The 25,431-nt window shown below is 36.8% G+C and overlaps 1 pseudogene across 1 annotated transcript; it reads left to right on the forward strand.

Moving 5' to 3' along the window:
• The first annotated feature begins 9,443 nt into the window (after window positions 1-9,443).
• Window positions 9,444-11,983, forward strand: LOC143560207 (uncharacterized; annotated as a pseudogene). Its single transcript, XR_013140080.1, has 5 exons — window positions 9,444-10,621; window positions 10,735-10,994; window positions 11,123-11,252; window positions 11,337-11,494; window positions 11,617-11,983. The product of XR_013140080.1 is annotated as an uncharacterized LOC143560207 (transcript).
• Window positions 11,984-25,431: the final 13,448 nt, after the last annotated feature.

Raw genomic sequence — 25,431 nt, forward strand, 5'->3', positions numbered from 1 at the left:
GAACCCTACTATTATTTTGGGCCAGAGTATTCCCATACATTTAGGATCTGTTTTAGTTGTTTGGTTTCCAACTATTGGCTAATGCCTATCATTGAGAGCAATCTGAATGAATGATATCATTTATACATGGTTGTCCTTTCATGGGTGTATGTGAGATCATGATTTGTGAAACCGCTGACTCGATGAGACGTTTGTGATAATAACAAAAGATATAAATTTTAAGAGAATGCGTGGCGCCCATCAAATGTTCGATCATTGGTCAAGAACTACAAATAAAGGGGAACACTTCCCCTACTTATCATCTGATTGAAAGATTCTCAAAACTCAATATGGTATTTTCCTTGCATTTCTCTATTGCTTATTAACAAGTTTTTCATGATTAATGTGTCATAAGTTGTAAAGTAAAAAAAACAACAAAGTTGCATTTAAATAAGTTATGTATTATCATCATTATTAGCCCATTGATTTTTTGTTATTTCTGTTGGAGTCACAATTTTGAAATGTTTAATTTGTTTGTTAAGAATCTGGTACCCAATTTGTGTAAAGGATTTTAAGTTGTCATTTAAAGGGAATTAAACTAAGCCTTTGTAAATCACTAACATAAGAAGTTATACCTTAAAAGTATCTCATATCACTTCATAAATAATGTCTACTAGGGGGGTTTTCATAATTTCATGCATAAGATTATAGAATGTTTAAGTTGACATTTTAATTTGAAAACTATTTTGACTTTTTCTTTGATTTAATTTGACTTTTTTAAATATTATGGATTGTTTAAGTAGACATTTTAATTTGAAAGCTATTTTGACTTTTTCTTTAATTTAATTTTGACTTTTGGGTAGGATAAAGTGGAAGAAAGAATGCAACAAGTTCAAGCAATGAAGCAACAGAGATAGTCGGAGCTCGAACCGATGGAGAAGTCAGGTTGGGTTGGGTTGAAGAACTTAAAGATGCTTTGTAGATGATTTAATTTTTGTTTATAATAATTTCTTATTTTTGAATGGAAAATATAACTACATTTGGTTTAAGTTAGGTTTATTTAGTTTATTTAATGTTTTACTTTTTGTATATAACCTATTATTATCTAAGTGATAATTAAAACAAGTCTAATTGTTTGTTTACTTTGAGATATTGCAGGCTAAAAGGGGAAAACCTCATGTTCTTCTAGGTTCATTCGGAGTTCAATGAGCGCCCAAGTGTTTATTACTTCTACATTTTGCTATCCTAAGTGTAGTTTGTTATAGGTACAGTTTTACACGAGCTTATACTATTTTAACAACACCACCAGTTAGTACACAAACACGCTAGCCAAACAATAAATTTTATAGTTTAAGCAAAATTTACTTAAAAAAATGAAATTTCATGATACTAAAAGTTAATTGAAGGAAATTGGGACTATATATCCAAAGAGCCAACTATAAACTTCAACTCCAACTAACTATAAGCCTATTAATCTCAATTGAAATAGCCCAAACGTCACAAAATATAATTCATGTAAAAAACTAATATATACGTTTTCAATCAAACCAAAACTCGGTTAAAAATAATATTAAATAATTAGAAAAGTATAATTGTAAAATGATTTAAAAATCCCTAATAGTAACCCGCGTAACACATGGGCTAAAACTAGTGTTCTATATATATAAACCTAAAAGATGAATTACAATCGCATTCTATAGCTTAAACATAATCATTTATATGTATTCTCTAAATATAATATTTATACGTACACATATAGAATTTAGGTTCAATTTAAAATACTATTTTTTTATCGTATAAAAAATACTAAAAAACCTATAAGGATATAGTCAAGAATTTGTAATTGTTAATTAATCTAGTACACACTTAAGATTTTTATTTTCATCTTAAATTACATATCGGTAAAAAAAAGCCATACGAAATAATATTGATAAATAAATAAAGTTATTTTTCTTATGTTCTTTTAAAGAATATTAGCATTTTTTTAATATAAATAAATGATTAATATAGTTTGAAAAATATAAGTACGATAAACAAGATTATTTACTCAATAATTGTATAATCAATTGAAGTTATTCAAATGAGATTAGAAGTGAGAAGCTAACATTAATTGAGTAAAACACTAGTTTGGTAAATATTTCTTAACCAACACTCTTGTGGTAAATATTCTTTTCAGCAACACTCTTTTAGGAAAAAACTCAAGAGCTACATTGACATAAAAACAATACTCTAAAACTAAGGAATACTGCCGAGATTTCAATCAAACAATTGGTGGGTGATAAACAGGAAATGCAAAACACTCTAGAAGTTCGCAAATTGATAAACCACTCGTATAACATACATGCAACATAACCTGAGGGAAAACATAAACAATTCAAGGAAACCGAAAAACAACTCCTCCTAAGCCCTCAAAGCTCAAAGCCTCAAAACACCTATTAAGCACGAACATGATTAGGAATGATCTATAGAAGATTCACAGAAGATGAAAAACACAAATTAGAAGTGGGTACATTACATAATGTAGCATGTACAGTAGATGTGTACATTTCTAAAATTACACGTATGCTCTCACCTGTCTTCAAAACATAACACAAATGCTTCTTGGACTCCATGGTCCTCGTTTTTACATTTATGTGTGTAAAGCATAAAAAAACTAAATAGAATCTATATTAAAATATGACTTCTCTTTTTAGCAGAACAATTAAAAAAATTGCTTAGACTAACTTTATTCACAACCTTACTCAATCCAACTTTTTAATAAAAAAAATATTTTCTCTCTCTTTCTCTTAAACAACTCAATCTAATCCAACATTTTACTTTTATTCACAAACCAACCTAACCTAAACCAAATATTTTAATCCATATATGTTATTTAGATTTAATTTATTCTATAAATTTATTAAAACTAATCCAAAATCTCATTTTCATTCACAACCCAACTCAAACATACTTTTAACTACATAAATATGGTTTATAGTTTTCAAAAGATATTAAAAAAATAAACTTTTAAAATAATAAGTTTACGAACTAATAATATTGTAACGCAACCATACTTAAAAAATACGTTTTTTTTATCGAAACTCCTTTTTAATAAAACTTATATTGGAGCATTCACAAAAAAAATAAACACGTTTTCTTTATCTTTTAAAAAAGTTAAATATTAAGTTATTTAAGAAAAAACTAGTTTAAATGTGAAATTAATTGTTAAATGTAAAAAAAATATATGGGCCAATTAGTTAGTGACATGTAACACATAATAAGTTGCAACCTAAGGTTGCCAAAACAACCTAGGTTAAGAAATAAAACTCATTTTTTCTTTTCTTTTAACTGATTGGGTCCACCAAACAGTTTAATGGCCTTCTAGAAGGTTGTTGATAAACTTGGTATTAAATCCACCTCAACCTCACTTTCATCAACCCAACACGGATCCCCTACCATCATCTTTATTGCCGATCTACGGCTCTGCCTGGCGCCAACTCCTTTTTCAGAATAATATAGTTCCAACATTTATGTGTATTTTGGTCTCTTTTATGGTCTTTCTCCCTCGCTTTCATCCTATCTTCAAAACATCATTGGTTTTTTTTTCTTTAGTGTGAACATTTCCGAGAGTTATACTATTCCACACCAAGCACCAAATCAAACATGTTCGCCACTTTATTTGTTTCTATGGTTTCTTAGATTTTTTAAACCATTGTTTAGTAATTTATATATTTATAAAAGAATACCTAAAAATTAATCATATTCACAATTTTATATTACAATATTTTATGCTACGACTAAAGTTATTCATAGATAAGTTTTCATTTGCAACAACAACGTATTAATAATATGTCAATGACAAGGAACATGAATGGTTGATGCCAAAAAGGAGACCACCTTTATTAGTAGCGCATGTTAGGCCATGTGTAGTGGAGGGGCTACAATTGGGGGCGTTTTGCGCCGTGTGGCGTCCAGTCAGTAAGGAGTGAGAATTTGTTTTTGGGGTGTAATGGCGTAGGGGCTACAAATAGAATATAATATATATATATATATATATATATATATGCGTGTGTGTATAACACACACAATCCATACATGCCGGCCCCACCAAGTAAAAATCGCCCCTTCTTCCAGCGACGAGTTCTTCTCGCCACCGCCGCTTTTCGCCCAAAAATCGCCTGAGGGACGGTGTTCGCGCCCTTTCTCGCCGTTTGTCGCCCAAGCTCACGCCCCACTACATATTGCGTTAATGGAAAAAATGCATGTCTTGACGTATTTTCCTGGTGCTTGCCATTTTTACGACACACCCTGATCCACAAGGGAATGAAAACAGAATTGCCAGTCAATGCATCGATATATTTTCCATGGACGTGGTTCAAGGATGGCTTTTTTTCTTTATGTCACATCTGAGCATGACATTATACAGTGGAAAGTGACGGTCACCAATCTTGTAAGGCTGAGGGGTGTGGGGCTTCAACGGGGGCGCTAGAGCCCCTCCGCTCGCGCCCCCAGGCGCTAACACCACACCACCAGGGCGCTAGCAGGGGCGCTAACGGGGCGCTAACGCGAAAAACAATGCATGCGTGAGCCGGTTAGCGGGAGAAGAGAGAGGGCTGCACAAATTTTGATGGTTTTTTACCGTTGGGAGCCGAACAAACAAAAAAAAAAAATATTTTTCCTATATAATTATACCCCATTTCACCCATTTTTATACCAAAATTTCAAACCTTCTCCCAAAATCAATTCATCTTCTCAACTTTTTTTAAAAAAAATGGCTGGAAATTGGTACTCAAACCTTGATTCAGATTATCTTGACGACGATTTATGGTCGTCACCGCACCAACCGATGTTTTATTCGGAGCCGCAAGAATCATCCGGCTTTCAACTGTCCAACACACAACCGTCTCCTAACTTTGTTGTTCCGGAGACACAAGAATCACACGGTGAAGCTACTTGTGAATATATTTAATAATTTATGAGTTTTTTTACGTTGTTTGAATATATTTATAAAAAGTAAAAAAAAAAATTCGCTGGAGCCCCTGCTGGAGCCCCTCCACACCAGGGCCAGGGGCTCCAACGGGGGCTCCAACACCCCCCTTATCCAGTTTCTCTCTCTGCCACACGTCATAATATTATTGGTTGGAGCCCCCATTAAAGCCCCCATTAAAACCCCAACACCCCTCAGCCTAAGGTTAATTTGATGGCTGTAGTGGTTTACAGATATTAATATAAATAACAAGTTAACAATATAAATAATAATATTACTACTATTATAGATGAATAACGTTACAAAATAATAACCTTAGTTTGAATTTTTTTTTGTCAAAGTTAGGTCAATATGCCTTCAAATCAAGCCATCATCATAAATTTGACATATTTTAATGTCAAGAATGAGACAGAGGAGAATATACAGGGTCGGAATTTCCAACATAAGCAATTATAACAAAAAATAAAAAAAATATGTTAATTATATGAATTAAAAAAATACCTAAAATGTCCACATCAACAAATATTAAAACAAAAATAAAATTATTGAAACTATAAGGAAAATTGAAAGAACATGTTAAACTCTAAAATTTAAACAGAACTTAAAAGTTGACTGATTTAATTGGAATAATTTGGGCAACTTATCTTGACTAAAAACCCTAATCCTACACCTGGATCTTCTCCACCACCTTCCCGCCTTTCCCAATGACCCCACCGGCGCAAAGTAGCACCCGTCAGCCTCAGCCGCAACGTCCAACACCCTCTCGAAAACCCTAACCAACGCCTCTTGCGCGTCCGAAACGTCTTTATACTCGTCCTCACAACTTCCCTCTGATTCTTCGTCAAACGTCATCGTTTTCGTGATGGCGGAGTCGCCGGTATCCTATTAAAAATGAAATTGAATAGGCAAGATATCTATTTGCAAAATTTGCAGATGTATTATTTGCGAAATTGCCCCCAATAATCATTATCATTTTTTTCTCTTGTTTGGTTAATCATGGAATGAAATGAATTAGTTTTGTATTATAATAATAATAAACGCATAATGAAATGGTAATAATAAATATGTGTCTATCTCAAAATATTAAAAAAAATGTTTACCAAAATAAATTTGCAATGAAGACGGTGGTGATGGTGCCTACACCAGGGATGGTAGAGTGGTGACGGCGGTGGTGGCAATGGTGATCAGGTGGTTGTAACTATTGTAGTGGTGGCGGCGACGGTGGTGGTGGTGCTAGTAGCGGTGGAGGTGGTGGCTGTCAAGTGGTTGTGAAGATCGTAGTAGTGACGGTGATGGCGGTGGTGGCGCAAGTGGCGGTGGTGGCAGCGTTGGTGGTCAGGTGGTGGTGATGGCATTGGTGGTGAGGTGGTGTTCAAGTGGTGGTGGTTGTAAGGTGATGTTGAGAGAGCATGATGAAAAATGAATGAAATGAAAAAAAAGAAAAGAGGTGAAAAAGAATGATTTTGAGAGAATTAGATTTCATTTGTAAGACCTAACCGTAGTGGAACTTTTTGGAAGGCGTTTTGGCCTATAACGTCGGGGACACCCCCCCCCCCCCCCGTTTTGGGCTATTTTTTAGGTGTTTTGTATATAACGCGAGAAATTGGCTCAAAAATAAAAAATATATCCGTTAAAATGCCGTTGGATATTAACGTTGGTTTAAAAAAAAACTTTTTAAAATATTAACTCAACTATACTATAAAACAAATCCAAACCTCATTTTTTTACACAATTCTTTCTACTACTTCTCTACCAAATAATTTTTACACGATTCTTTCTACTACCATTCTAATCCTACCAAAATGTTTCCGTTTAACAACCAAAATGTTCTCGGTTTCGGTCAATTTGCCCCTCAAGGCAAACAAGCAACCAAAATCCACAACCGAACCCATCTACCGCCCCGATGCCAACCGTCCCCGTCCCACAATCCCCTTATCCGCTCGAAGCGCATATGGCCGCGTACATGGCATTACTAGGTTCTAGAGCCCCTTTTCCTACGGTGCCCGGTTTCCAAAACCCAACCACAAACATTTTTGCCGGTTCGGGTTCCTAATCTGACGACGAGTTTGTGTCGGAGACACAAATAAACCCGGAGCCACAACCCGTCCCGGAGACTCGCGGCGGTTCGAGCCAACGTGGATGTCCGAGAAAACACGCAAAGAAGCCCTCCGACGAAGCTCGAGCTAAAAAGAACACCATACCGTGGAGTATCGACGAGTGCGAACTATGTGCTCGTGCTTGGTGCACGATATCGGAAGATGCTGATAGCGGTAAGTTTTAAAAAAATATATATATTTTTTAATTTCTTAGAACAAACATTGAACTTGTAATGTTTTTATTTTTTTTAGCGAACTATCAAAAATCGGCCGTATTTTAGCACAAAATTAAAGAGTTGTTCCACGAACTTGGAGGAGACTCGTGTCGAGAAAAAGATTCCTTACAGTCGAAATGGAATGACATAAACACCAAGTGCACGGGTTTACTCTCGGATGGCTCGAACGTGGAGTATCGGTGTCTTTGACGCGGAAATAATGGAAAAGGCGTTGACAGAGTATCAACATAAGGGCATGGGGAGCTTCAATTACTTTGGCATTTGGAAACAACACCTGAAGTTTCACCCAAAATGGGGCCGGGTTATGGAGGCCAACACCGAAGGTGGTCCGCCTAAAAAAGGTCTAAAACAGCGTCTTTGGTTGATCCAAACACCCCCGTTCCGACGCTCGAAACTTCAACCTAAGCGATAATGAAGCCGGGGATCCTTATGCGGATATTACCGAGATGCCTCGGCCAGGGGGTAGAAGAAGCAGAGGAGAGGGGTCGCGTCGTCGTCGGCAACGGATTCGAATGCCGAAATGGAAAGTCATTTCAAATAAATGAACATTCGACTCAAAGATATACAAGAACTTAGAGCTAAACGTCTTCAAGTAAATTTGGAAGCCGTCGAAGTACTTAAAAGGAATGAATTGGACAACGACATCGAGGTTTTAACAAAGGGGTTATCCGAATACGACCCGTGAGTCCAATCTCTAAAAGCAATTCGGCAAGCGAAAATTTTTGAAAAATACAACATGTAGTCTTATTATTATTTATCGTTGTATTTTTTAATTTAATGTATTTTTTTATTTAATTTAGTTTTTATTTGTGAGTTTAATGTATTTTTTAAATTTTAATGTAGTTTTTTAATTTTATATCTAATTATTTAAAATGAATTATTATTTAAAAAAACAAAAACAATTAATAGTGACTGAGCGTCACGTGGCGCATAACGTTTGAGGGTAGGACTTTATGACTATACCATGTTTTCGTAAAAAAACCATAACTCTGATTGGACGTCACGTGGCGCATAATGTTTGGTAATGGGGCTTTATGACTAATAGTTTATCTAATAATTAATTTCACTCCATTAACTAATCAAATACCTATTTTTTCATTCTCTTACAATGACTTATATTATATTCCCCATGTTGTTCATTCACATCATAAACTACCTTAGACTAGGAAGAATAACAACTAAAAAAAGCCACAACACAATACTGTAATTACCAATATAAAATATAACTGTAATAAATTTAATAAAATTGAAATGTAATTTTTCTTTTCATGTATATATGCAAGTTGGATGCCGTGTTACATGGTGTAACATCATTCATATTCATGATTAATGTTTTGGAGAAAATTTGATTTCTCCTTTTGAAGTCAATTATTGAAGCCTATTCAACAAACGGGTCACCGTGTTTTTAAAATAATTACAAAGTTTAACGACTGGACCCATGATGAAATAAAACGTGATCTGATAGCCAATGAGACTATGAGAGGATTCTGGACTTAAACTTAAAGCATGTTAAATAAGAACTTGAAGCCTTAAACTTATGTAGTAGTGAACGTTAACTCGTTAACTCATTGCCATGCTATCAAAGATGCTAGTAGCTAGGTTGGCGAGCGTGAGAGTCAAAAGAGGAGGAACCTCACAAACCAACAAATCACATATTTTTTTTTAATTTTATTTAATGTTTAGTAAAAAATCACAATGCATTATTAAAGGATGAATTAGTGAATGTTAATCCGTCTATGTCGCACTAATATGACAATATTTTTTGTTAGTTAAAGCCCTGCAATAGTCATGCATGGTCTTAGGTTGGGAAAAAAAAAAGGCAAAATAAATGAACTATAGAAAAGACTTTATAATCAACCAAGGGTGGTTTTGCAAATGAACTTCAACTCAACTCGTATCGGATGCTAGGTGAAGACTTGGGCTAAAGACTACAATGTCTCAAGTTAAACCTGATCCCAATAAGGTTTTACCATAATGGGTCTTTGGACGACGGATCTTCAGGAGACAAAAAACGTACGGGTCGCCTTTTTCTATTTGGTTAACCCAAGTAGCCACCAGTCTTTAAATTCGTTAAAAAAGCAAGAGTGGTTTCAGAAGCCGCCCATTGAAAACTAGGCTAGGGTTTAAGAATTTATGCCCCACCTTTTGTTAGAATGAAAACGCAGAAAGCCTCCATTCTTTATTTCCCATACCTTTTTTATTACGTTCTTCCTTGCACCAACCTTCACGTAGCTTAAAACTGCCTTATATATATGTTAAGTCTCTTTAAAATAGACATCATCCTGCTTGTTGCCAGATAACTTGACAACTAGTTTCTTTAAATATAATGAAGTCTGTAACTAGAGAAGCCTCTACAATGACTTCATCACATACATGTCGTTTTTCTCTTGCGGAAATCCAGTCGGCAACCAAAAACTTTGATGAAAAACTGATCATTGGACGCGGTGGATTTGGTAGCGTATACAAAGGTAACATTTCTACTGAAGAAGGTGGTCAAGTTGTAGCAATCAAGCGGCTGGATTCTATGTCCAACCAAGGTGAAATTGAGTTTAGGGTGGAAATCGACATGCTTTTTACGATGCGTCATTGTAATTTGGTGTCCCTCATTGGCTATTGTGATGATAACAAGGAGAAGGTCCTTGTATATGAATATATGCCCAATGGAACCCTCTATCACCATCTACACAAAGGTCATGCCCCTTTAAGTTGGGTGACACGGCTCAAGATTGCCATAGGTGCCGCACATGGTTTGAACTATCAACACACCGGTGTAGGCACCCGACATGGAGTCATACACCGTGACGTGAAGAGTACAAACATTCTCTTAGATGAGAATTGGTCAGGCATGATTTCGGATTTTGGGTTGTCCAAAATTGGCCCAACGAATCAAATGATATCTTGTGTTTATGCAAGCGTTAAAGGCACGTTCGGGTATCTTGATCCAGAGTTCTTTCGTACCAGAAAATTAACAAGAAAAACAGATGTGTACGCATTTGGGGTTGTTTTATTTGAATTGCTATCCGGAAGGGAAGCAGTAGACCAACAAAATGAGGAGCAAAGTTTGGTAATGTGGGCTCAAAAATGGACAAAGGGAAGAAAATTTTATAAGATTGTTGATCCTAATATCAAGGGAACAATTTCTACAACATGTTTAACACGGTTCGCTCAACTTGCTGACCGTTGTGTGCACCCTGATCTGAAACAACGTCCTACCATGACTGAAGTAGTGGGCTCACTTCAGACTATACTGGAACTACAGGAGAAATCTAAACATTCTTCCGAGTCATCTAGCATAATGGGCTTCCCTTGGAAGTATTTTGTTCACACTTCTAAACAAAACTCCGGTACACACAAATCTTTCATTAATTAGCATTGTAGTTTGTTCATAACTATTTTACTGTCACACGGGGGCATGATGACTCCAAGCTTTTATAATTTGTTTTGTGCATATTCATAGACAAAAGCGGAACAAGTTCACAAATGAGCCTTGAGAACAACATGGATCAGCATGTGGAATTAGTGATCCCAGTTGACGTAAAAACGTTCACATATGATGAGTTGAAACTTGCTACTAGGGACTTCGGTAACGACGCAAGCTTGGGTGATGAAAGCCACGGAAAGGTGTACAAAGGTTGGGTCGATAAAACTACTTATTCCCCATGTCAAGAAGATACTGGATTGCCTGTTGCAGTTAAGAAACTTGATAATTACAAACTTGTAAGTACTAAAATCCCCAAGCCAAGTGTAGTCATGTAGACTACTTTTAACACTTCAATGTTCCATGTTCCATGGAAATGAGTCCAATCTGATGTCTTGTTTTAAAAGTTGATTACTATTGAATGCAGTCTAATCTTGAAATATTGAAAGAATATTGCCATCCCAATCTTGTTAAGCTCATAGGATGCTGTTTGGAAGGTGGATCTCTTTTTCTTGTGTATGAGTTCATGCGTAAAGGGAACTTTGAGGATCTCCTTCGTAGCGGTAATTAAGCAGCATATATAAATATCTCAATATGCAAATCTAACATTTTGTTTTTTAAAACAATACATGTTTAACTAGATATTATTATTTATGTGTTGTAGGTGTTGGTTACTAAGGTGAAAATTGCGGTAGCAATTGCTCGAGGGATTGCATTCTTACAAAAGCCAGAATTAAACAAAACATGGCCAACACTTTGTGAATCCGAGCTTTACAGAGATAAGATATTGCTGGATGAGGTATAATTATAGTATCCTGATAATTTATTCAAGATAAGATATGTAGTTATTTAAACAAGCACAAAGAAGCTTATATCAGTACTGTTATATTTGTAATTCATGCATTAAAAATACGTTTGCAGGATTTTACGGCAAAGCTTTCAGATTATGATGCTACATATATAGTCAACGGTCGATATGATATAGCTAGTCCAGATTATGACGGGTTGGAATTAGTGCTACAGAGCGATTTATCAGGCTATGAAGTTGTATTCATAGAGGTCCTAACAGGGGAACGAGTCTACAATTCTAATATAGTGAAGATTGATCACTTTTTCCGTCGACATGGAAAAGAGTCCTTGCATCATATTGCAAATCTATGTTTTACAATCTGCAACGAAGTGGATGCAGAAAAGAAGATGGTAACAATGTTGAAGGAGCTTGACAAGTTGATACGAAGGAGATTGAAGATATGGTTAAGTGATCCAAAAAACCAAGACAATTAATGTGTCAAGTTTTAGATCATGTTACTGGTCGTTCTATTTTATAAATATATATAAGAATACTTAACAAAATTAACACGTCATTTCTTTTTGACAACAAAAGTGTTAATAAATATTTGCCCAAACTAAGGACTCAAAACCCTACATATATTATTTGTAAGCCCAATTTTAACGACTTGCGATATCAAATGACGAAACCCGTTATATATTTTGGTCAAGATAATTATTAATGTCAGCGAGCAAAACCAAACACGAAACGAGAGCTTCGGGAACACGTGTTTAGCTTCAACGGGATAAAGCTTCTAGAATGTTTAGCTTTTACTATATACAGAGGCTTTATATGTTTATTGTGTGTGTTTTTTTTGTAAGATGTAAATCACCACCCAAGGGGAGCTCACCTTGTTTTGTTCCTCCAAGTTCGCTGACTCCAAATATTCTTCTTTGATTATGCTTGAACTTTATTTCCACAAATTATTCGCTGCTTGATTCTGCATTCACTATTGTTGGTTTTGCTTCACAATCTTGCTTCACAAATTTGCTTCCCAAGTTGGCTTCACGAACTTGCTTCCCAAATTTGCTTCACAATAGGGTACGCACTTCATCTTCCATTTCGACTGAATAGGATTTATTCTTCTTAGGGTTGATTGAACATTCATAACTGTAGTGTCCTGATAACTGGTTTCAATGAATCTGAACCAGTTTCAACCTGAAATGGTGTAGGCCTAACAAACAATATTTTCACCAATTCCCTTATCCCATTATGGACTTAACCCCACTCCTAAAAATATTCTTTTTACTAGTGACATTTTTCTAGTTTACATGGTTACTTTATAACATGGTAGTCCGCAAGACCCGCAACTTCTTTAAGCAGATTCATGCCCATCTTGTCCAACAGTCGTCAGTTCAAAGTGCACATGATGAGCCCTATGTCCAAGACGAAGCCTAACATGCACGTTTATTTTGTACAACCAGCATACAAAAGAAAATAAACCAAATATTGAAACCACAAATACTAAAACAGAAATAACTGAAATGGAGATATAATAAACATAATTTTAAGCATAAAGTGGGTGATACTTACATTAAATCCAGTACTGGGGTTCAACAGAGGGACCCTCTTGGGCCTTTCCTCTTTGCCTTAGTTTTGCACCCACTTGTTCACCAAATCAGAGATCGGTGCAAGCTTCTCTTTCATGCTTGGTACTTTGATGATGGTACGATTATTGGGAACACTAGAGAGGTGGGCAAAACATTAGATATTATCAGGTCTGAGGGGCCTCGTTTGAGTCTTGAATTAAACGTTAAGAAAATAGAGTTTTTTTTAGCCAACATGCAATGGGGTGAAGGTGCAAGAGGGGTTATTCCCTTGCGGGATTGGAAGGCGGGTGCTTGGTGTGAAAATCCTTAGTGGTGCTGTAAGCTGGGATGCGGGGTTTATCAGCAGTTTGGCTATAAAAAGGGCATCTAGCGCTGTGGAACTGGTGAGCTGTCTCCCAATACTTTGGGATCCTCAATGCGAGCTTTTTTTGCTTCACTCATGTATAGGAGTCGCAAAGATTTTGTTCGGTTTGAGAGCGTGCCAACCTATGTATATGGGGAAGCTCTTTCTATATTTGTTAATGGCCTTCGAAGGGCGATTGAGGACATCGTGGTTTGTGGAGGTCCGTTCTTCGGGGATCTCCAATGGAGGTTGGCATCACTTCTGACCCGTTTCTGGGGGTTGGGTCTATGTTTGGCCGAGGATGTATCTACATATGTTTTTGTGGATTCGAGAGCACAATTATGGTGTTTGCAAGACCATCTTATTCGGGGTTGTGATATTTATGGGTTGGACTCTGATTATGGGTGTGCGATGGATCGTTTACGTACTTCACTTCCAGATTTTGATCTTAGCGGGTTCTCTAATAAGGGCACCACCCCCTAAAGCTCAACATGTTGTGGCGAGTGCCTTATTTAGTGGAATCTTCCAGAGTTTAGAAGTGAAGTTTGATATATCCCCTCGCCAAAAGGCGGTGTTTGATTGCCTTCGGGCTCAGGATTTTCTAACGGCCATCCTCATTGAAGGATTGGGCCAACATATGTCGGGTATGGAGTATCGGGCAATCCTTAAGTACCGGTTAATGATCCCTATGTTCCCGACTAATGAGCCTTGCCCAATTTGTCGCAAGGCTTTCTTGGATTCTTTTGGAGACCATGCGGTGCATTGCAAAAAATTACATGGTTTTAAAAACATACATGATTTGGTTAGGGATGTTCTGTGTGATTTTCTTAAATGGGCAGGGATTTCTTCTAAAAAGGAGGTCACTGTTGACTTTCTCACAGATCCTCTTAAAGGGAGGTCTACTTTACGACCATCTGATATTCTTGTGTTCGGGTGTGTGTGTGTGTGGGGGGGGGGGGGGGAAACACGCTTTTGTGGATCTTTCAAGAGTGTCTTCTTTTGTTGGGCTCAAAGACCACGGGTTTGTTGTGGGTCGGGCTGCATTGAAGGCTGAATCGGGGCAAAGTGGTTAAACACGAGAAAGCTTGTTTTGAGAATCAGCATATCTTTCTCCCATTTGCTTTTGATACATTTGGTTTTCTGGCCCTAGAGGTTGTGAATTTTTGATTAGGGTTCATCGTGTCGTTCATGAAACCTCTTCAGCTCCTAGGTCCAAAAGCTTCGTTTTTAGTAGGATTGGCTTTGCTATTCAAAAGGGGTTTGTGGCGCACCTTGTTGCCCGTTTGCCTGCCACTTTATTGTAATCGCTTTGTAGTAAATACTAATTAATAAATTTACATAAAAAAAGCATAAAGTTAAAATATAATAGCCATTGAATAAGGCAATATAATAGCCTCCTGTTGCAAGTTACTCTGATTAAGATAAGAAGTTGATACTTGATGATGAAAAAGCCTATGGTGTACTCAATGTATGCTTGTAAAGTGATATTTCACAATTGCTAAAGGGATTTGGGATGCCTTGGTTGAGAAGTTTGAAGGCAATATGGACATGAGGAATAACCGGAAGGAAATGTTGATAGGAGAATTCAACATGTTTAATCACATTCAAGGAGAATCGGTTGAAAATCTCATTAGCATATTTAAGAAATTGATTACCAGAATTTGAAGCTCTGGAATTATTTAGGGCATGTCAGAATTCAACAACAAGCAAGCTGTTGAATTCGCTGCCCTACACATGGAATAGTAGTGTGTCACCATTAAGAGAACAACCAATTTGAACACTACAAACTTGTCTGATTTGAACTCTACCATCAAGTCCTTTGAGATGGATGACAAGTTCAGATTAAACAATCATGTTAGTTCTCTCAACCATGTTGGAGTTAGCACAAGTTTCCTCAAACAATCACACCCTATCCTGTTGATGGAGTGAAAGTGTACACTTCTCAGCCAATCAGTACATTGCCTTCAAATCATCAGTAAGTCACTCAGAATCATCAAAGACTAACTCCTTTCAAGATGCAGTTAACAAAGTTGCCGAGCAAGCTCTTAAGGCCCATGGGATCAACAAGCCTTCAAGAAACAAGACAAGCATCTCTAATCAACCTACCGCTCAAGTTGATGACTCTCACATTTCCTTATTCAGTGCCTTTATGGCGAGTCATGAGCAACTGTTACAAGGAAACTTTCTGCCTCTATCTTTTCAACAAGGAGATATTCCAGAGATCAACGAGAAAGGCCTTGAGAAGATGGACATTAGGTACCACATGGCCATGACTGTAACAACTCCGTTTTTTCATATAATATATTAAAATCAATATCTGAACCGTTTTCGTTTTCAAGTAATTTTAATAAACAAATCATCGCCATTATCAAGTCACTATTATTTAAATTTAAGTAAACACTATATCTTTGATTTAAATACATTTTCCACCATAAACATAGTCCAGGGGCTATAATGTAAATCTGTCTAATAACAAATATTATTTATGATCCAAATCCCTAAACCCATAAACCTGTTTTTCCCAACCCGAATACCCATTTTAATAGCTTGTGCCTTAATCTTTGTCGTTTAAACAGAATATGATTCACCAAATCGTTTTTAAAGTGTAAACGAACTTCACCGTCATAGTTACATTAGGAATAAGATAAAAAACGATACTAATTTACATATTAATGAAACCGGCCAAAACTAAATTCGTATATCCTATTTAGACATCATCAAAATTCAATTGAACGAACCTGCACCTTCCTCACCATGTCACAACGTAGACCCCTCAAGCAATTGTGTTAATCAAGCCATTCAGACCCTTAACCAATGTTGCGTTCAGGCCATCGGGTTCGTTTATGGTTCACCAATAATCCAGCAATGTATAAGGTAATTAGTTTATGCATTAAGATCATCCAAATCCGTATAAGATTAACCCTAACATTATTCAATCAAACCGATAACGGATTAACCAAATCGTGATTCTAGGGTTTGTTTTTATTTTGGGATAAAATCGATTATGTATACAATAGTTTGTTTTCATTCTCTACTAAACGGGTAACCTAGTTCAGTTGGTGGTCTGGTGCTGGGGTCAAGGCTGAGCCGGCCAAAGGCGCAAGATCGAGCACCGACCAGCCCAACATATTTTATTTTGGTATTCTTTCTTGTTTTTAAATATTTAAAGTTTATATAGTTATTATAATATATGGAATAAACCGTATTTTATCAAACCGACACCTTAAAGTCTTACCTTATAGATTTTTTTGGTATATATTTATAAATATATACATATATATAATATTTAAAATGCATTATAAGTATGTAATGTTTTGAACAAACCTTATTTTTATTTAAAACCCGACATCATTATTGATGTTGCTTTTCGTTGAACATATTTATAAACGTGCTTATATAATAAATGTTATTTTATTATACCGACATCCATAAGCTCATGTTTCTCGTCAACCAATTCCGTTACAAGTGTTTGTATATATATATATATATGTATGTATTTTAAGTATTTATTAATAAGTAAAGATTATTTTATAAGAACCCGAAGCCATTATTTATGTTTTCTTGTCGTTGATACGTCTTTTCCAATTTGCTTATGTTCATTATATATATATATATATATGATGTATATGTATTATTATTATTTAAACAAAAACTAGAACCAACGTATTAATTATATTTATAAAATTAGATGTTCGTTAAAAAGTCCAAGCTATATATTGTATGATAAATATATATTTTAACATTTGTATTAAATTATTTAATGTATTACAAGTTATATTTATTTATTTACACATGTATAATTGCTTTATATTTATCTAAATATTATATAAATACTTGTATAATGGTATTATATTTAACTCATATTTATTTATTTAAACTAATAATAATAATTTCACGATAACAATAATCATAGAGTTCAATCGGTCAATCAATAACCATTACAACCCCAGACATAACTCAAATCACATCGAAATCTTAATTCATTAAATCATGTTATATCTTTTATAATTAACTTTATTACCATTAATAACTAGGAACCCTTGTCAACACAGCCCGAGAAGCCTGATCTCATTTAACTTATTTTCTATCGCCGTTTCATCTTCACTTGTTCTACTTTATCAGGTGAGTATCTCACTCCTCCCTTTTTAACTCATTTTTACTGTTTTGGAGACATGTGCGTTCGTAAATAATTTACTATTATTTAATACTCAAACTTGCAATCGTTGGTATTGCGTGTTTAACAATTACCTAACGTGTTATATGTTTATATACTTTACTTGAATACATGTCGGAGATGTCTAACATACTCGCAGACTAGTATGATCATAAGCCCGTTGTGTTAGCCATCGTTCAATTCATCTGTGACAACATTATTTACTTGCTCATTGGTTAAATTGCTTATCTCACTTGACACTGTTTGTGACAAAATGAAAAGTTTTGCCTTTTTCAGACAGCCATCGCGGCATGAAAAATTTTCTGGACAAAAATTCTTTCAACATGGGAATGATGTGACACTCGTCAATTTCTGGTTAACTCCGTTAATCCAAAACCCGTTAATTCAAACTCAAGATCAAACGAACTGTAACGCATATCTCATTACATTTAAATTAGGATTTAAATGACGCATGACAATCATTACACAAGTAGTATTTCGGAGTTTCACCGAAACACACACGAGTCGACTCAAACCGTTGGTGAACAAACAATAAATATTATAAACAAGTACTTGGTATAATACGTATTATGTTGCGATAATATATGTTATGTGACTACGTGCTTGCATGTGTAACATTATATTGTGGATGAAAAAGTATTTTGTGCTAGAATTAAACTAAATGGAAGTTGAGGGTGCAAGTTGTAACATGTAGATTAATTAATTAATATATAAACAAGTTATTATCATAAAACCCTAACTACCTCCCTCCCTCCCTCTCTTGGTCGACGGCAGCCTCTTTCCCCCCCTCCCCTCTCTTGTTCGACCGAAACCACAAGCACACACACATACATACAAGTTATTTACAAGCTTATTGAAGAATCCAAGGGCTAACTAGGTAACTAACACCCTATCTAGACTTTCTATTGATTTAATTACATCATTAAGCATACTAATCATAATCCCTAAATTCTAAATATGTTGATTGTTGATAAGTTAGGGTTGTATGCATGATTGTTAGTTCATAGGTTATTAGTTTGTTGAATTTTTGGTGAAAACTGATGCTGGACATATTCATAATTGCATGTTTAAACGATTGTAAATTGATGTTAATGATGTGTTTGGAAGTGATTATTGATTCTATGATGTAGTAGCTCGAGTATAGTTTCTAAAGAGTCTGAGTTTGTAATTTTTGGATGTGTGAATGTTAGTTTTTATTAATTTATAAATCTGTTGTGCAAGTCTGATTCGGGAAGCCTGCTTGTAGGCTGTTTTTTAATTAGTATATCTCACAAACGACAAGACCAATTGAGTTGATTCCACTTCTGGTAGTTAATAATTTGAGTGATGAATCTAACTCAATTGGCCTTTCATTAATTGGATTATCCATGCAACGGGAATAGCAAATAACATTCTGTTGCGCATGATAATGACTGCTGTGTACTTACTATATTGTTTTGATCATTATGAGAAAACCGTATGTAGTAAAAATACAATAAATTTATTTTAGAAACGTAACGCAATTTTTCTTCTTTGATGATTTTTGGTGATTTTATCTACATGTTATGATTTATGAAATAGAGGAAATCTTGACGTGTTAAAATCTGTCTCGGTAACTTAGCTGCTGTATTCCTTGAATTAACATGAAAAGTGATTAATTGATCGATGTTTTCTATGTGTTTGACATATTTGCCCTTGTGGGAGATAATTTATTGATAATGTACCATAGTAACACTAAACACTATACTTATTCACACATGTAACTTATCACCAATGTGTTTGTCGAGTCGAACTGATTTCACAAACGAAACACGAACACATCTCATGCATAACTTTTATGTGTCGAGTCTAGAGACTCATTCGTTGTTTAAATACTTAGAAATATCATTTTTTTAGAGCACTAGTGAGGATTTCTGTGACACACGCTTTTATCGGATCTTTTTGTTAGCCTTGCAAACAGTGAGTTTCACGGCCCCTTTTACTCTTTTAACGCTTTTATTAGGGGGAGATAACATACTCCAACGATTTAGATTTTGTTACTCATTATATATAACTTGTAAGGCTAAGTGGCAACAAACCAACTAAGTCCTTCTGAATATCGAACAGGTTAATTTTTGGATAATAGCGAGTCACCTTTGAGTAGTACTACTGGGTTTGACAAACCCCGCCCAACTCTAAACTCGATTGTAGGTCGAGTGGGTGTAATTTTGGCTAACACATTACCATGGTCGTGGTTGAAATGGTGGCAAGGTAATCGTATATACAGTCAGCTTCGGTGTCGCACACTTAGTAATACATGCTTGATAGGTTAGCTACCTATTGATATATAATTGACTCAACACTATTTGGTAACGATAAAACGCAACGTTTAATTTATGTAAACCTATGAACTCACCAACCTTGTGTTGACGCTTTTAGTATGTTTAAGTTAGGTAGCTGAGGCGGGCGAGCGGTATAGGACATGCATTCTATGAACACCATTGTTTTAAACTTCTTTTAATTTTTATCATGGTAACTGTGTTTTAAGTCGTCCTGTGTGGCGCAACTAATTGCTTTACAGTTTTACGATTCCGCACTTTTACTTAAGACTTGTTTATCTTGGTGGTTTTTGAAAACTTTAAATATGGTGTTTGATATAACTAATGATTCCGATCCTGTTAGTTCACACCCTCTGATGGCAAAACTCCGTTAGTAGATTTTGAGGGTGTGACAAATTGGTATCAGAGCCATTGGCTATAGCGAACTAGAAATGCATTCATACTAGACTATAACCGCAACGACCCATTAGTTATGATCTTACGCAGTGCGTATATAATTATATATTATATATTTAGTTATTCACTTTCTTTATTTCTTTTCCTCATTCACTCATACGCGCGTAAACCATACACCACTTATCCTGTAGGGATGTCAACGCCATCATCATCATCCGACCCGGTGTCCCACGCCCCTGGAAAGGAACCGCTACTTCCTAACTCATCACCACCTCGAGTAGTCCCGGCACTAGCAGCCTCCGCACCAAAGAGGCACCGCCCATCTGGAGACATGTACGAGGACAACGGTAACTGGAGTTGGTACCCAAGCCTGATCGAGTGGCTTGTTTACCATGAGCAAGTTCCACCACTACCTCTCCAGGTTGTCCTACATCCTTCAACACACTACCACCCCTAACCCAACCAATGGAGCATGCTTTGGCAGCTCTCGCTTCCTGTTTAGAGCGTGACATTGACATTATGCACTCAACGAGAGCGAAGATTACTAAATTGGATGGGGATAGAGCTGATGCTTGGAGGAGAATTTCGTACCTGACTGAAGCCATGAAGGAAGTTCAGGATGCTCATGTTCAGCAAATGAAGATAGTGACCAAAATGCAATCAGAGATGATAGATTTGCAGGAAGAAGTTTGGAAAGCAAGAGGCCTTGCATCAGTAGCTCTAGCTCGTTGCGAGACACTAGAGGCGCGAATTTCCCTGAACGCAGCAAGACCGGAGGAAGATCCTGAAGAAGATCCTGAGGAGGAACCTGAAGAAGATCCAGAGGAGGAACCCAAAGAAGAACCCGAGGAAGAGCCGACTGAGGAGGAGGCACACTCGGACGTGTCCTCAGACGACGACATTTAAGAATGATAATACCTAGATGGAGGGGTTGTATCCATCCAAACTTATATTTTCTATAATTTTAAGGATTGATTTTAAATACTTTGTTGCGGATACAATGGTTTTAATCATGAATTATTATTTGGATTATTATATGCTTGTGATGCGATGTTTTTACTTCTTTTCTTTCCTTTCTTTTCTACCTTTTATTACATGTATGGTGTGTTGCATATGAAACCGAGAGTTAATGTCTAACATTTTATGCTGTGATTCTAGGAAATGTCTGGAAGGAACGCTGGACGTGGTCGCGGTAACATCAACATGACCGCAGCAGAACTCCAAGCCCTTCTGAACGACCATGTGGCGGCAGCTCTGGCTGCTCATGTTGAGAATCAAGCCGGAGGCCAAGCCGGAGTCTGTACCTTCAAAAATTACCTGGACTGCAAGCCCAATTCGTTCAACGGCACTGAGGGAGCCATAGGTTTCCTGCTTTGGGCCGAGAAGGCAGCATCAGCTTTTGAGATGTGCAACTGCCCACCAGCCAGCGGGGTCAAGTTTGCTGCTGGAACACTGCAAGATTCGGACCTCACCTGGTGGAATTCAAATCTCCAGATTCTCGGTTTGGAATTGGCAAATGCTATGAATTGGGAGGAATTCAAGAATATGATGCGGGAGGAGTATTGTCCTAGAGAGGAGATCTCAAAGTTGGAGTTAGAATTTTGGGCTTTGAAGATGGTGGGCTATGAAATTGAGGCCTACACCACCCGTTCTCTTGAACTGGCAGTGATGTGCCTACGGATGGTAGACCCGCTAAGTAAGAGGATTGAGATGTATATTGATGGTTTGGTACCCCAGATTTAGGGTATGGTGACGTCTTCCAAACCGACCATTATTCAGCAAGCGATCCGAATAGCCCAAAAGCTGACGGATCAAGCAGTGGCCCAAGGTGCGTTACCACCTAGAGGTTCCACCTCTAAAACCTTTGACAACTCGAGCAATGACAACAAAAACTCTGGGAATGGAAAGAGGAAGTTTGACAACAGCAGGTCCTCATCATCGAACACTCCACAGCAACAACACCACCGTAAACCAAAACTCTCTCGGAACTTCAATAATCAAGGTTCCAACAACAATAACGGTGGCGGGCAGGGTTTGAGCAACTATGCTGGAAAGTACCCGAAGTGTAACAAGTGCAAATATCACCATGCTGGCCCATGAAACCATATCAAGTGTTTGCGGGAAAAGGCGCTCCTAAACAGCCTGCAACAACGAAAGGGTGCTTTGAGTGTGGTCAGGAAGGACTGTCTTAAACTGAAAAAAAATGAGGGAAACGGAGGAAATAGCAGTAACGGAGGCGGCAGTAAGGGTAGAGCCTTTGTCATTGGATCGGGACAGACCCGCAGAGATCCGAACGTGGTTACCCGTAAGTTTCCTGTAAACGACTGCTTTGCTTCTATTTTGTTTGACACTGGAGCTGATAGGAGTTTTGTGTCGAAAGCCTTTAGTAAAATCTTAGACTTAACTCCAACCCCGTTAGATGCTAAGTTTCCTGTTGAATTAGCTGACGGTAAGTCTATAGAAACAACTCATGTACTAGCGGGATGTAAGTTGAAACTGTCGGGTCATACTTTCGATATTGACCTCATACCCTTTACACTTGGTAGTTTCGATGTCGTTGTCGGCATGGACTGGCTATCCAAAAATAGAGCTGAGATTATATGTCACGACAAGATAGTTCGTATCACCACCCCTTCCGGCGATATCATCTCGATACAGGGTGAGAAGCGCGGCATGACTACTAGCATCATCACCCTCATGAAGGCGCATAAATATTTACGAAAGGGTCATCCGGCGATCTTAGCTCATGTAATCGAGAAACCCGCGGAGGAGAAGCGGATCGAAGACACATCGATTGTGCGAGATTTTCCCGAAATCTTCTCGGAAGATTTGCCAGGACTCCCACCTATACGACAAGTCGAGTTCCAAATCGACTTAGCCCCTGGTGCTGCACCCATAGCACGAGCCCCGTATCGGCTCGCACCAGCAGAGCTTCAAAAGTTGTCCACTCAGTTTACAAGACTTGTTAGATAAAGCTTTCATCCGAACCAGCTCATTACCATGGGGAGCCCTTGTCCTATTTGTCCAAAAGAAGGACGGAACTTTCCGCATGTGCGTCGACTACCGGGAGTTGAACAAAGTGACGGTCAAGAACCGTTATTCCCTACCCCAAATTGATGACCTTTTCGACCAGCTTCAAGGATCGAGTTATGTCACACCCTCAAAATCCACTAACGGAGTTTTACCGTCAGAGGGTGTGAACTAACAGGATCGGATTCATTAGTTATAATCAAACCATAAAACAAAGTTTCAAAACCATGAAAACGTTTACGAGTAATTAAATGCGGAAGCGTAAAACCATAGAAACCAATGTTGCGTCACGCATGACGACTTAAAACCCAATGATAACAGTTTAAAATAAGTTTGCATAATTAAAAGTGTTTCAAGCAATGCATGATCCTAAACCGCGCGCCCGCCTCGGCTACCTGAGAATAACATACTAAAAGTGTCAACACAAGGTTGGTGAGTTCACAAGTTTATATAAAATAAAGCGTTTAGCCTTTGCGTTTTGCGTTAAGCGTTTTGCGTTACAGCGTTTTGCGTTACAGCGTTTTGCGTTACCAGATAGTGTTATGTCAATTATATATCTATAGGTAGCTAGCCTATAAAACAAGTATCACTAAGTGTTCGACACCGAAGCTGACTGTTTATCATTTGCCTTGCCACCAGGTCTATCCCGACCATGGTATGTGTTTAGCCAAGATTACACCCACTCGACCTTCAGTCGAGTTTAGCGTTGGGTGGGGTTTGTCAAACCCAGTAGTACTACTCAACAATGACTCGCTATTATCCAATATTAAACGGTTCGATGTGAATGAAGGACTTTAGTTAAAGCGTTTGCCACTTAGTCTTTACAAGTGATATATAATCTATATTAACAAAATCTTAAATGCGTTTAAGAGTATGTTATCTCCCCCAAGTGAAAAGCGTTTAAAAAGTTTAAAAAGGGGAAAGTGAAACTCACTGTTTGCGAAGTATTCCCAAAATAATTCACCAAAGATGCGCGTCACAGAAAAACTCTCTCTAGCGTTCTAAAACAACAAAGAGATTTTTCTAAGTGTCGGAATATTATTGAGTCTCTAGACCCGGCACATAATACCTATGCACACAACATGTTTCGTGTTTCGTTTGTGAATCGTGTGTGACTTTAACAAGTGCATTTGTGATACGTTACATGTGTAAGCAATTATTTACGTGTCATGTATTCATAATGTACATCACTAGCAATTACTCCCCACGAGGGCAATTTGGTCAAATCATGACAATCAATTAGCAATTATTCCCCGTAAGGGTATTTTGGTCAAAACACGATAATAAATTAGCAATCACGTTGTTTCATGCAACTTTCACAAAACTCCGCAACTAGTTTCTTAACGACAGAATTCTACTTGAAAAACTAGTCTATCCCACCGATCATAGCATCACAATTAATTTACCAAAAATCATCACAAAAGCATATATGTGTTAGGTTTCCAGAACAGATTTTATTATATTTTTATTCCACATAGGTTTCTCACAATCATCAAATCATTAGAGCAAACTCATAACAGTCAAATTCATGCGCAACCGAATGTTATTTGAAATTCCCGTTAAACGAAAAATCCAATAAATGCAAGACCACTTGGGTTAGGTTCCTAACTCAATAAGTCAACTTCCAGAAGTGGAACCAACCCAATTGGTCTCGTAGTTCATGAGATATAATATTTACAAAACAACCTAACAGCAGGTCTAACAACTCAGCTTTGCACAACGTTTTTGTAAAATCATAAAAGTTAACTTTTACACGTCCAAAAATTGCAATTTTATATTCTTTAGAAACTAGACTCAACCTAGTTTACTGTAGTATCAATAATCTCAACCAATTTTCACATTTACACCTCGTTACAGTCAATTAAATATCAATAACACAATCTGTTCAGAAACTGTTTGCATCCAAACTCAACATATTAACTATCTATGGACCATCATTCATTCATATAACACTCTAGACTCCATAATCACTATCCATGCACATCAATTACACATTACATACATGATTAGGGTTTTTGTTTGAACTCAAATCAAAGACACAAGCAATTAACATGTAACAATATCCATTCTAGTTATCAAATCATCATCAAATCAACAACAATCATATGAACTACATA

Source organism: Bidens hawaiensis, unplaced genomic scaffold, assembly GCF_021521415.1.
Source record: "Bidens hawaiensis isolate Kalapana, Puna unplaced genomic scaffold, B.hawaiensis_p1.1 tig00020238_1, whole genome shotgun sequence".
NCBI lineage: Eukaryota > Viridiplantae > Streptophyta > Magnoliopsida > Asterales > Asteraceae > Bidens > Bidens hawaiensis.